Source organism: Nomascus leucogenys, chromosome 7b (assembly GCF_006542625.1).
Source record: "Nomascus leucogenys isolate Asia chromosome 7b, Asia_NLE_v1, whole genome shotgun sequence".
Taxonomy (NCBI): Eukaryota; Metazoa; Chordata; class Mammalia; order Primates; family Hylobatidae; genus Nomascus; species Nomascus leucogenys.
This window is the reverse complement of record NC_044387.1, coordinates 40,573,627-40,583,385: the sequence shown is the minus strand read 5'-3', so window position 1 is coordinate 40,583,385 and position 9,759 is coordinate 40,573,627.

Genomic DNA, 9,759 nt, shown 5'->3' with positions numbered 1-9,759 from the left:
TAGGATTTCAGCTACATTCTCCTTGATATCAAAAGCTATGCATTTTATACTATACCACATTACATCTTAGGATCTCCACAGGGCCAAAGTATATTTTTACTTTTAAATAAATTTTAAGGTATCAGGGAGAGTATCAATAACATTGTGTATTATACTCTGGTTAATACAAAGAGCTAAAATGAATATTTTACGCCATATCACTTGTATGTGAATGCTTCACCTTTTTCAGATTCCATTTACAAATAATATTGCATATGTTTTCCAAATCTTATAACTTAGGGAAGGGCTTTTATTTGCATTGTTGGACACATGAAGAAAACCAAGACACAAAGAAACTAGGCGACCTGGGTAAAGTCACACGTAGACTAAATTAATGAGAAGGTCAGACTGGGACTCCCTGTTGGCTTCCACTTAACATGGTATCTAACAGTTTTTAAAGACAAAATAATAGGTCTAAATAGTGTGACATATCATGAGATCTCAACATTATTCACAAAAGCAATGTTCATTGAGAACATTAAAATTCAACAAAACTTGGAGCCAAGTGCCATGGCTCATGCTTGTAATCCCAGCACTTTGGGAAGCCCAGGCAGGAGGATGGCTTGAGCCCAGGAGTTGAAGATTACAGCGAGCACACCAGACCTGGGCAACAGATTAAGACCCTGTTTCTAAAAAATAAATGAATACATAAAACAAAAAATTATAAAACAAAAAATACTCAGCCAATGACATCATCCAAAATACTTGATTTCTGTGCTTATAATTTGGGAGTAGGCTGGTGGGATTTAAGCAAATATTGTTTCAAATGTTAGATTATTACCCTAGGCCTTATCAGCTAGCATCTAGGCAAAATATCTGAAGAATGAATCAAGGAGTAGAAATTTTAAGGAATATCAGTCTATAAAACTGTTGGCTGTAAAAATAAATGCAAGAAAAAAATCATACTCAACTGTCTACATTTAAACACACTTCCTTGTTTAACACCTTCATAAGTATTTTGTTTTCAGTCAAAACTGAAAGATAGGAATCTAATGGAAAAAATTATTTCAGCAAAACCTGCTTTTATTGTTTCTCCATGAACAGCAAGCTGAGGCGCCTTGACCTGCATAACTTGTTACTGCCCATGTAAATAGTAGCTGTCCTGGGGCTTAGGAGATGTAGGTAAATTTTTTTCCCCTTTTCAAATCTTTTTCTCTTTAAAAACTTCACGACCTGATTAGCACATATCTCAGAACCTCTTGGTATAGATCACTGTGACACCTGTGAGAATATATGCTGTAGGTCTGTTGTAGAATAAAACCCCTACTTTAAAAAGTATCACCTTGCATTACATGGAGGTGAGGTATTGCATTCTCCTTTTCTTTAAGGCTTTTCTAGAAGGGAATATGCATCCCTGTACAATTTACTTCAGGCACCCAGAGAGAAGAGAGAAGTGGTGGAAGGATCAATTTTTCTACCCTAGCTCAAAAAATTCAGACTAAGGAATGTTCCTGCTTTAAAATCTGATGTGTTTAAATAATCTTTCATACTTATTTATAAATATTTATGCGGACTTTTTCATATGGAAAATATCATCTACTTGGTTAAAAAAAATGTAATGGCATTCTAATTCCTGTCTTTTTCATTTCACTAGTAATGAAATTTGAAGTTATAAAAGGGAATGCCTCTCCATAAACCCCTTCCAACTGCTCAGAGACATCCACTTTTCGTGGTTTCTCTGCTATTATTTTATGATAAACTTCTAGTGACTCAAAGGTAGTCACCCAACACCTCTCCTACACATTCAGAAAGCAATATCTCCAGTATTAATAGCATTAACCTCACTGAGCTATAGTATTACTCCATATGACCTCAGAATTTATGACTGTAACTTGCACTGTATTATTTTACACTTTTTAATATGATGATCTATGTCTTTTACATATGTGGTTTCATTTACGCCCATACACTGTGCTAGTGACCAGTCTTTGTGGACAGAGGTCATGACATCCATAACATGAGCATCTCCCACAAACACCTAGAAATATTGTGTTTTGCCCAAAGTGGGAGAAAAATAAGTGGTTACTATTTATATGTTCGCTTTCTGCTTACTGACCAAAATCTTATCATGTCTTAGTCAAATTTGTCAAATTGCTTAATATCTATAGCCCAGTTTTGTCATCTCTAAAATGAAGATATAATACCAGGCTCACAGAATTGCTACAAAGATTAAATGTGTGACTGCTCTTTATGAAACATGAAATGCTATACATGCTAGTTACTTTTGTGATTAAGCTATCTGCAGGAGTAAATAGAGCTTTGGAAAAGAGATGGCTTTTGTTCTTTTCCTAATTACTGTCCTTTTTCTCATTATTTTTATAGAAAATGCATCTATTTATGATTTTTTAAATAATACAACTCAAGTGAGAAATAGAAACACCTCGGATACATTTATTATGCGCAAATGAATGTCCGGGCATCCCGAGACTACTTTGTGCTTATCTGGACAGCACTGTTTCCTGCTGTGTCCAGCACATCCCTCTCGTCCTCTCTCCCATTCAGGCTGAGCACCGTGGATTAAGGCTGTGATCTGCCAACAGTGGGGAAAGTAGCACTTTGCAGCTCATTAATTTTGAAAGACTGCATCTTTGGCCAAATCTACTAGTTTTTATACTATATTGACAGTAGGAACTCTATTTTATTCACCTTCTGTTCTCTCCCAGAATTAAGCATAGGATCTTGAATACATTAAGAAATTGATAATATTTATTAAATAATTTAATCCAAAGTAATTTATCAATGTTCATTTTATGTTTCATGGTCAGATCAAAGAAAAGAGATTTAGGATTACAGTTCCAAATAAATTGCATTGCATATATACAGAATGTGCATTTCCCCACTTGCGCATGACAATTTAGGGTTCCAAAGCAAGTAATTGACCTAGGGACTTGGAAAAATTAATATAGCTTCCAAAGGGTTAACTTATCTAACAAAACCTATAAAGGAATATTTATAACCTGTTATCTTATTTATGTTTTAGCATTGCTTGATTCTCCACATTTTTAAGGGCATATTATAAAAGTTAAATGAAACATGTGTTGCTATATTTCAAAATAGCCTGATGGAGAGATAAGAGAATAATGAAATGCAAATCTATTTGCATAAATTATAGCTCAATTAACATTTAGCTCCATGAGGGCAAAACCTATGTCTGGTTTTTGCTAACCATTTTTGTCCCATTACCTAGAATAATGCCAGATATATTTTAGGCCTTAGCAATATCTGTGAGTGTAATAAATAAGTGGATCTGTTGGGTATATGTACGGCATCATACTAAGTTGCCACAGGATATGCAAGGGTAAAAAAAGATGTCATTTCTGTGTGTATCTGTGCATCACACTGACAGCCATAACCTAAATCCTACCACTCTGCCTGGAGGAAGTGTGATCTTTGCTTTGGACCCCTCCAGGAGTCCTAAGTAGGCCAAATGGGGTCACTGAGGAGGGAGTTTCTCCAAGAGGATCCCTTTGCTCAGGCTTTTGCACTTGATCAGTCCTTCTGCACCCTGGACCTCAGCACTCTGCCACTAGCATTCTTCTGCCCAAGCTGATCTCCACGCTTCTAGTGACCAGAGTAAATTGCACAGGGACCTCAACAGAATACAGGCTGCATTCCAGATGTGCACTTCCGTCTTGAGCCGCTTCTAGTGACCAGAGTAAATTGCACAGGGACCTCAACAGAATACAGGCTGCATTCCAGATGTGCACTTCCGTCTTGAGCCTGACTTACTCTTTCAGGGTGACTTCCACAGCAAACTCTGTAGGTCCCTTGTGGTGCAAGTCTTTCTGTTTACAGATGGTAGTCTCCTTCCCAGGACGTAGCAGGGATGGCCAGGCATGGCCAAGTCAGGCACGGTCTCTTGATACAACAGTAGCCACTGGCTTCTCTATCATTTCACCCATATTAGTCAGTTTCTCTCAACTCACCAGTGATGTTCTCTTCGGGAGCTGTGATCTCCTCCAGTTGAAACTCTTTGGAGGAACTCACAGTACTGCAATCAGGTTTGTTTTATCCAGGACCTCAGTTATTATCAGGATTCATATCTTGTCACACAGGGCTCCTTGGGTTGATACAAATTACACAACTTAGCCAGGCAGCTGCTCCAGGGTCCTCTGCTTTTCATGACAAGTAAGAAGTTCCTAAAACATTCTATGCCATCTAGAGGCTGCTCTGCCCAGAGCATGCAAGACAGACCTCTAGGACACTTGCACAACCTGATTCTGGTCCAGCTGATGTCATTTCATATGCAGAGTGTGATAAATTCCATAAAGAAAGCACCCCAAAGGCAGGATAGGAATGCAGAGGATGAAGCTGAATTTGAGGTTCTGTTGAGAAAGGGGCCTATCAGCTGGGTCTTGTAGAGTGAACACAATTTCCAGATAGGCAGATAACGGGGGAAAGGGCATTCCATTTAGACAGGGCTGAACCAAAAAAGGCATGGAGGACTGAGAGTAAGGAGCCAAAATAGGAGACATTAGTCTAATAGAAAATGGAGAAAGAGGAAGACAAGAAACAAAAGGGATGATCTTAATACATTCTACATTCACACAATGCAGTATTTAAAAAGTAGAAACACATTTACAAATGTTAAGTATCATCCTTCTAGTGTATTTTAAATACTTGCGATATATATTGGTATGTTAAAATGGCTAAAAATGAGGCCGGGCGCGGTGGCTCACGCCTGTAATCCCAGCACTCTGGGAGGCCGAGGCGGGCGGATCACAAAATCAGGAGATCAAGACCATCCTGGCTAACATGGTGAAACCCCGTCTCTACTAAAAATATAAAAAATTAGCCGGGCATGGTGGCAGGCGCCTGTAGTCCCAGCTACTCGGGAGGCTGAGGCAGGAGAATGGCATGAACCTGGGAGGCAGAGCTTGCAGTGAGCTGAGATTGCGCCACGGCACTCCAGACTGGGCACGCAACAGAGCAAGAGTCCGTCGCAAAAAAAAAAAAAAAAAAAAAAAAAGGCTAATAATGGCTACATACACTATTATCTCCCTTGTATAAAAATATGAAAATATTTGGATAGAAAAAAGTTGAAAGAAGATGTTAAGAATTTCTCTCTCTGAATGCTAGGCATATAATAAAATTTTATTCTTTTTTCTAATTTTTATTCTTTTTTCTAATTTTTATTCTTTTTGTTTTTGTGGATCTTATAATATTAGCATGACAAATAATTAAAATAATTAAAATAATGCTAGCAGGAATATACTGCAAACAGGTGACAGAGTTTCCAGGAACAGATTTTCTGAATCTGGTGGATATCATCTTTGATTTTTACAAGGGTATGTTAGTAACACAGAAAACAATTATTTCAATATCTAAGTTTCATTGTTTAATGATAAGTATTTATTGGCATATAAGTAGTTATTTGACCTAGTTTTTTTTTCATACAGAGTATATACTGAAAATGATAAATGTAAAAAACAAATAGTAAATTTAGAAAATTGTAATGAATTTCTCTGAGTTTGAATTCAGAGAGATTTATATAAATTCTGGACCAAGAAGATAGGTCCAATCTTCAGTATAATACATTTTTATCATAATTGAGAGATTCTGAGAAAGTTTCTCTGATATAAAATATCTCTCCTCTTCATCTGTGTTCTTTACTGACAAAAGCCCTTACTACTTATTCCACTTTTGAAGGCCAAGAGTTAAAATTTAAATGCAGAGATGAGCAATACTTTAAAAGTTATCAGTTATTTTAGCTTGCATTCGTTTCTCAAGTTCCTGGTAGATAGAAGGAATGGAAAAATGGGAAGCTTCAGTTGGATCGGAGGCACAGTGTCAGAGAAAGTTTGGAAGCAGAGATTGCTTCTTTTCATGACTCCCTTGACACAAGGCTATGAGCTCCTTGAGAGGAGGAACTGCATTGTACCCACCTCTTCTTTAATCCCCAGCCCATAAGACAGTGTCTAGTACATTGTAGGAAGAAGGAAGCAAGGAAGCAAGGGAGGGAGAAAGGAAGGGAGGGAGGGAGCGGAGAGGGAAGAACCGCTCATGAAAATTGCTAGGGATCTGTAAACTTCCAGAGGCTGCTGAGCACCTGGGAACAGGTGGTCAGGAGGACCTATCCACATCTTTCCAGGACAGAAGAAACAAAAGAGAGAAAGAAGAGCACTGAAGATATTTGGTAACACTAATGGCAGGTTGAAGAACAAACAAAAATAAGGAGAAAGGAAGGAAGAATGAAAGAAAAAAAAACCTTATTTCTCACCAAAACAATTTAAAAATCAATATAGTTCACTGCTTTCAAGGATAATACATTTTAGTATGTTTAGTGGCATCCAGTCAACTGAAATCTTGTGAAATTTCTTATTGTTTAGGCCTCTCTCATTTCTCAGAGGAAAAAACAATATAAATGTAGGGTGAGTTGGGATAGGGATTAACATCCTAAAGGTATTTTCTCAGCTTTCTGAAGTTTTATGACAAGAAATAAGGGTAATAACAGCACATGTATGCAGCGTATTTGTCAGGTTAATGGGTAAGCTCTGAACGCCACTAATTTCCATAACTAGGCAAGTGTAGAGATTTGTCTTCTTGTATTAACTCAAAAATACCTACTACTATGGGATCAGAAGTTCAGAGATTAGTAAGCCTCTCAAATGTGGTCGGTTAAGACTCTTTATCCAGTTTCAACATCTGACTTTTCTTCAGCATGCTGCCATGCCCCCTATAAAGAACATTTGATACCAAAAAAGCATCTTAGGACTGACAGATTAAGGAGATCTTATCCACCTAATAAATGAGTTACCTTAGATTAAAAACAGCTTATATAGCACAGTTTAGATGATTTGTTTCACAGAAATTCAAACATTATAATGCTATGACAGCCTTTGTGTGTGCAAAGTGAGTTATATCTGTATAATTAAATAAACAAATATATTTTCCTTGTTAATATAATTGCTTCTCTTAAAAATCTAAATATCAGTGTTTTGTTTTTACAATAGATAGGTAGATAGAGAAAGAGAGAGAGAGTGGAATATGACCAAGATTAAATTATTATTTCAGTATTGAGGTATGAAGGAGTCAACAAAGTTTTTTGGTGAGAACAAATAAATACATAAATGTAAAGACATCTATTAAGTTAAGCTTCTTATCCAAAAAACAGAAGACAAAGGAAAGCACACGGACACTTCATTGATACACTCACAAAATTAAAAAATAAATTTTCACCAGTTAAAAAAAAAATGCACGTTGGGCACCTAACTTCTTAGATTAATAAAGAAACCACAAACATTTATGCCTACTCCAAAAGATGAAAAAACACTAAGCCATCCATAGCAAAATTTAACTTAGATATAGTCAGAATATTTCTGCTCAAAAACAAAACTAAATAAAATTGATTTTACACATTTTCAACATAATTTCTTTTTTTCTTTGATTATTTCAATTCTAAAGTCCTTCTTGAAACTATAAAACTGGGAATGTGTAAAGTTTGCTTGTGTCTGGTTTCAAAGATGGCCTTTTTTTTTTTTTCTTTTCTTTTCTTCTCTTTTTTATGCACAAAATGTCTGCCAAGCCTGAAAATGATGCAGATCATGTTTCCATGTCTGTTAGGTGGCGCTTACCAAGCAGTCTGGCTCTGGCCCGGGATTTTTCAACTGCTCTCTGTGGTGGAATTACAGTAGGGGGTTAGGAGTGGGGTGAATGGGAGGGAGTCTTTGTCCCTGCTGCATTTAAAATTACATCTAATCTTATCAAGGCGCTCGTCATTGTTTCTGGCGGCCAGGAGCAGGTACAGTACTGCTTTTGTTCAAGTCAGTAGCTTTGCTGAATAAAGTTGAGGGAAAAGCCAAGACTAAGTATTCTTTCAGAACCTCATGTGCTGATTGAAAAAAATGCTTTGAAAGAGAAAGGTGGGGGTGGAAGAGACAGGTAAAGCTGCAATAGAAAAGCATCAATGTAGTTTAAAAAAAAAATAGTACCAACTTAAAGATTAGAGGAAAAAATCAATTGCAGGAAAAAAATTTGCTCAAAAATACTTTAATGCTTAACCACTAAGATGCATTGGCTCATTTTCTTTGGCATAGTACGAACATAAAATCCAGGGGACATATTCTGTCTATTTCTTCCATTTGAGAAAATTGAAACCTAAAGCAAGACTACTTTTTTTTTTAAGTGGCGCAGAGCCACAAAGCATATTTTCTCTTGCACAAATAAATATTCCTAAATTTTATTTGTACTGAGAGTCCCCGTTGATGTTCCTGTCCTTTTAATTTGCTAAGGTATAAGTTGAAGAGTCTCTGTCACAACGTTTGAGGTTGTGGTAGACCTAAGACAAGTAAGTGGTAGTAAATCCAAGTTCAGAAACTTGCCCTGACCAGCTTTGAACAAAGCAGTGACACTATAATTCTAACAACCAGAACAATATAATTCTCAGCAAGGAAAGAAACCCCCCTCCCTTTCCATGTGTCAATAAAGATTGCAATTTAATTCAGACAGAAATAACTGGCATTAAGATTTATTAGACATTCCATGATTATAATTTGAAAATTAAGATGAAAAGTAACTTGTTTAAACATATTCAGTTTAAAAGTACGGTGAATTAACAAAGGTTACTTATGGACAAAAGTTACTTATATACACTGGAAAATAAAGTTTCTACCAAAAATAACTAGTACAGGTTTTTATCATTTACAATAAAATTATGATATATTAAACTGGATTTAACAAATTTTCTGAAGCTCAAAATATATTTTTCAGTGTGTACTTTCAGCAGATTAAAAGCCAAAATGATTTAATATTTTGATCAATAACAATCTTACGGGAGCTTTATTGTTTATGATTCTCATATTTTTTAGCTTCTGTGTATACTGAACATACTACTTAATTTTAATACCATGATCAAGAAAATACCTCAAGGTATGTGTTATGGAGGGATGCAAATATAAATTCTGATTAAATACATTTTAGCAATATGCTTTTTCTCCACATTACACTTACTACTAAATAGACAACTAATTTGGCAATTTTCAAAACAGTGTAAGGAGAGAATGCAGGCACAAAAACTACAATTCAAATGATTTTTAAAATTTGCAGAGGCACATTTTGTGATTTGATAGACCACTCTAAGTAATATATAACTGAAATTACAATTAACATAATTTTTGATAGATTAAAATCAAGTGTATATACTAGTTAATGTATTTTAAAGTTGTACTTCAAGGTCTTTAGCTATCACAGTTTTTTTTTTTATCTAATTGTGTAGTTCATCATAGAATCATTTGACTTACAGCTGCTGTGTAATCATTGTACTTAGTTGCTAAAGTGAATTCTAACCATGGTTTTTATGAGTTTTCTTTAAATCAAATATATTTTGATACTGTATTTATATGTATATAATATCAAATGACAATCAAATGTGTATATATATATTTACATTTGTCATTTGATTGCAATTGAAGTCATCTATTACAAATAATAAGATGTCTTTTGGTCAAATGGATTGTTCTTTAGTCTAAAATCGTGCGTAAACTTCCTTTGTATATCTGCATCCACTTCAATTTTTCAGTTAGAAAACTTCATTTGATGATCACGTCCAAAATTATCTGCTGCTATTTATATTATATTATCTTTTATCATTTGATTATAGAAATCAAGAAACAAGAATACATATCATATTTACAAAAGCCAAAACCATTAAATGATCAGTTTATAAATTTCAAATGGGGTGTCAAAAATTATTTAGTGGCCCCTTAAAATGTTATTTTCCTG